The 5,130-nt window shown below is 28.2% G+C and overlaps 1 pseudogene; it reads left to right on the top strand.

The window, feature by feature from the left end:
* The first annotated feature begins 619 nt into the window (after positions 1-619).
* LOC128196117 (uncharacterized) lies at positions 620-1,164 on the top strand (annotated as a pseudogene).
* Positions 1,165-5,130: the final 3,966 nt, after the last annotated feature.

The raw sequence follows: 5,130 nt of genomic DNA, 5'->3' as shown, positions 1-5,130 counted from the left end.
GTTATTTAAATTAAATAATCTCATATATCTTACATTTTTTTCTCTAAATAATAGTAAATTCATATGTTGTTTTATCTCTAAATATTTTAATCTTTTTTATGCTATATCATTAATTATTAATTATTTTAGAATATTTCGTAGTAAGAAGAAATTGTTTAATTGTATATTTTATTAAGTAATTATCAATGTTTTTGTTAAAGGTAAATAAAAACTGATATTATATGAGAAATGTGTTAAAGTTCAATATTTTATCAGTTTACCATACGGGAAGTTGACAACAAATATCAAAGTATAATTTACACAGCAGTTTTGTTTCGTTTCGCGCATCTTCAATGTAGTACATGAGATAGGATTCCAAAAGGATCTTTTAATAACCTATATTGTGAAAGAAGACAACCCTTCGTTTTCTTTACCGAAATTAAACAACAACCATTTGTTGCATTTGGCTGCAAAGTTAGCTCCACCAGATAAACTTGAATTAGTTTATGGAGCAGCACTTCAAATGTGCTTGAGATAATATGGTTTGAGGTAACCTCCTACTTCTTTTACTTCTATAAATCCAGAATTTCTATAATCTGTATTATAGTTATATTTTACAATCTTTTATACTAATTCTTAAATGTGTGCAAAAAGTGAACACATAATAATAAAAAATTCTGATGACGTAACTGTTCAGGAATTATTCACAACAGAGCATGAAGGGTTGCGAAAAAAAGAAGAGTGGATGAAACGTACGGCAGAGTTTTGCATATCATCTCAACTGTTATTGCGCGATTAAAATAACAGGTGGTATTGATGATGTAAAAAAAACCAAATTATTTGAACAAAACATCTTTTTTGGTATTTGCAATATCAGATGGATTGCAATATTAATATTCTTGTCTATTCTCATGTCTCGTTATGCTTACCCTTAAAGTTGATATCTGGACTCATAACTCTATTCATCTCCATAGCATGTATGATGGTAGTATTTGCCAGTGCCTTCTTCCTAACATACTACGGTTCGAGGGTTATACCTGATTCAATTGCAGTACTCATTTGTCCACCCTTGTTTTTGTATATAGCTCTGCAATTTTCTTTATGGTCAGATATCATATATTCTTCTATTGTAGGATTCTATTTCGACCAACCAAACGTATGATCTATACTATTAAAGTTGTATAGTAAATTCTTTATTCGATACGTATATTGATTTTAATGTGCTGTTTTATCCTTATGGAGCAGACTGTACTAATCTATACTATTAAAGTTGTATAGTAAATTCTTTATTCGATACGTATATTGATTTTAATGTGCTGTTTTATCCTTATGGAGCAGACTGTACTAAACTTTTTTGTTGAAATAATAAGATTGTGCCTGTTAAAAAACACTAAGAATAATATTATATTTTTTTATATATATGTTTTTTTGTCTATTAAAAGAATTATATTATGGGAGATATGTCCAAATTATATATAAACATCACTTCTTCCTATATACAAATTATAGAAATTGTGTGGTTATCAGGATATAAATACTTAATAATCACCACTTCCCAGGACTGAGCTTTAACATCATCTTGGCGAAAATTTACTGACAAACGTAATCCCTTGCATCTGCCTCCGAAGCAAGCAATACAAAGAGGTCTCAAGAACCATATAACCCCATGACTACTTCTTAAACATCTTTTTCTGATGTATTATTTCTTCTTAATATGTTTCAGCATTTTCTTTCCACACTTTCTTTTTTGTTCACTTACAGCACCATACTTATGGTATCACTTTATCGTATATTTGTTAATATTCTTCCAATTCTTAGTCACTAAGTATAAACGGTCGCTCACATCCTTTTCCACTCACCCAATACGTTATCATTTTGAGTCAATCATTTTCTAATATTCTCCGTATTCATCGTATAGTACATTTTTCTGAGGGCCTATATCAACCTCTTTACAACTCTAATGAGCTTATGTTTGCTCCCTTATTAATGTTAGTTACTCCATTCAACCCGAAACCTTATGCGTAAACTAATTATAAATTATTGAGATTATTTTTTTCAAAACATATATTGGAATTGTATTTTCTTTTTTGGATTTTATTTTCACGTCCGCTGACTAATACTTTCTCTTATACATTATGCATATTCGTCTAGAAGCAACTTGGAGTTGAGGCATCCCTTACCTTGAAAGTGTAAATGCCAAAACCATGGAGTAACAGTGAGCAACAAATACAAAAGGAATATTCCAGAATATTTCTTCAATTGCCATAGAGCTACCTCTCTTCCTACTATATAAACAGTGTTCTCCTTCATTTAACATCACACCGCAGCACCATCATCATCTTCTTCTTCAGGCTTCTTATTTCTCATCATCTTCTTCTTCAGGTTTCTATTTCTGCATTACTCCTCTTAATTCTGCTCTTTACTTTTAACCTCCGCTCTCAACTTCTGTTGCATTGTGGTTAGATGGTGCATGCTAGTATTTTATACAGTAAATATAGTGTTATGTTCTACTATTATACTTAAGATTTATATATAGAGGTTGTTTGAGCATCTATGATATTTTCCTTTTAATTAAGTAACTTTTTTCATTTTAATTCGTGTTCTTTTATTTTTAAACATTAATGATGAGATTATAAAACTACAAAAATACTTCTTCTCAAGGATAGACATTTTAGTTTAAAAATATTGTTTTTTATATTTTTTATATGAAATGTAAATGATTAAGTCATACTTAAAAGAATGCCTTGACAAGAGATTATGCTTTCAAATGCAGCTTTGATTATTTTTTATTATTTTCATGTTGAAATTATGTAACATAGTTTTAATATATTTTTTTATATGTAGAAGTCAAAAAGTATATTTTTATAAACGTAACTTTAGTGTAAATTTAAAATACTATTAATTACTCATTTATATGAGTTTTAAATCAATAAGTATGGTGGACTTGAACGAAAATATCCAATCAAAAGTTCAACTTTAAGATCAGTTATGATTAGGTTGAAATTTCAGTCACACGTCGTTATATACGAAAGATTTGTGGTACAATAATTGGCCAAAGGCTGAAAAGGGTGGGAAAGTGGGAAAGCAAATTTGAATTGTCGTCAGATACGACCATTCAATTATTGTACTCATTTCTTATCTTCTTTTTAGGTAAATTTCACAGTTCTCATATTTTCACTTTTTTTTTAAATAAAATATATATTTCACAGTTTTTTCTTTTCTCTCTTTTGTTGTAAAATTCATTTTCTCATCTTATTAAGCGTTCAAGTTTTATTTGGCAAATTCTTACGGAAAAAATATTTTCACACATAATTTTTTAAAAATATTTTAATACAAAATACACGTATTAGTTTTTATTATTTTATTATTATGTTAATGTATTTTAGACTCATTAAAAAATTGTCAGGTACACTATTTCCAAAACTTTATGTTAAAATATCATTGGCCGTTGTTATTATATTTGCCCAATTGGCAGGACAATTGTCATTAGTATATTAACTTTTTACCCACCTAGTCAATTCAACTTTCATCACGTTTTTTTAACCTATAAAGATAAAGATGGTGTGATACGGAACATTTTGTCTGTATACAGACAACGCATGAAAGATCTCTTTGTAATTCTTTTTAAACTTTTTATGTTACATCATTGTTGAGTAAAGTAATCGTACACGTTTAGAAATATACAGACAACGCATGAAAGATCTCTTTGTTTGGAGTTGCTTACTTGTATTATGCAATCCTCTTTTGTTAAATAGGCAATACATAATACTTTTATATTAATATTAGATATTGCAATGCATATAAAATATTGCAATGCAACAAAGAGAGAGAATATAAGAGATTTTCTATTTTTAGAGAGTAATGGAGAGAGAGATTATAGGAGATTTTAAGCATGAAAGAGGTTTATTATGCATTTAATATTATTAGGATAGTTTTAGTACCATCAAATAAAAAGAAAAAAAATACTTCTATAAGATAAACCTTTCACAAAATTCAATAAATATCGTACACAATAATGTGATATTGAATTAGAGAATAACAACTTATGCAAAATCAATAATACTATACTTTTTAAATTTTAATTTTATGTACTACGTAACTTTAATAATGCACTATAATATTAGTTTTTGAGATAATTATTATAAAATTTCGACAAATTTATAATAAATAATATTATTAAAATGTAAGACTGTTAACAGAAGTATAAATTATTTACTTTATTCTTTATTATCACAAGGAAACTGAAAATGTATAAAGTATTAATTTCTCAAATCCACCAATATGTCTTTTTTTAATTTATATTATCAACTAATCATATATTATCATTGAAATAAATTTAAAATAATTATTTTTAAAATTCATTTTATCAAAGAATTTACGGGTTGGTAATTTTCTACATTTTCTACGTATTTAGAACAAATACTAGACTAGATATTTAATGTTATAGTACTGATACTTATAAATAAGGAAAAGTTGATGGGAGAGTCATCTATCACCTTAAATTTTCTGTAAAGCAGAATTCAGCCGCCCTGAAATTTTCTATTTGTAAAGGTTGAATTAATTTGGAAATGCCATGAATAGATCTAAATCTCAGGCAGTGATAATATAAAAGGCAGGGCTTATAGTTGAAGCAGAGAGTGGAAGTGTGTTGTTTGTTTGAGGCAAAGTGTATGGAAAAGTTGTTCAAGAAATCAGGAACTTCACTCTTGGTACCATCAGTTCAAGAGTTGTCTATAAAGAGTGTATCTAATGTTCCTTTGGTGGATAAAATAAAGTTGGAGATTAAGGAATTTTTCAACCTTCCAATATCAGAGAAGAAAAAGAGGATGTGTGGAGAGAAGAGACAAGATATTTAAGAAAACAAAAGATCATACGTAAAAACTTATCTAGAGGCATAGGGAACAATGTAGGTTGCCTTTCAAGGAACAAGAGAGTTCGGTAGAAAATCTGGCAGTCTCTGTTTAAGTTTAATTAATACAAATAAACTTATAACATAACAGTAGACACACAAGACAAGCACTACGCACAAGATATGTGTATATTGAACCTCCCAATACTATCTAGAATGATTCTAATATATTTGCTTAATTTCTTGATAGTTGAGTATTGTCTAGCACATCTCTAGATAAAGAATTGGGCAAATGAAAAACA

This window comes from Vigna angularis, chromosome 4 (genome assembly GCF_016808095.1).
Source record: "Vigna angularis cultivar LongXiaoDou No.4 chromosome 4, ASM1680809v1, whole genome shotgun sequence".
Classification (NCBI taxonomy): domain Eukaryota; kingdom Viridiplantae; phylum Streptophyta; class Magnoliopsida; order Fabales; family Fabaceae; genus Vigna; species Vigna angularis.
The sequence above is the reverse complement of the archived record's forward strand: the minus strand, read 5'-3'. Positions and strand labels throughout refer to the sequence as shown.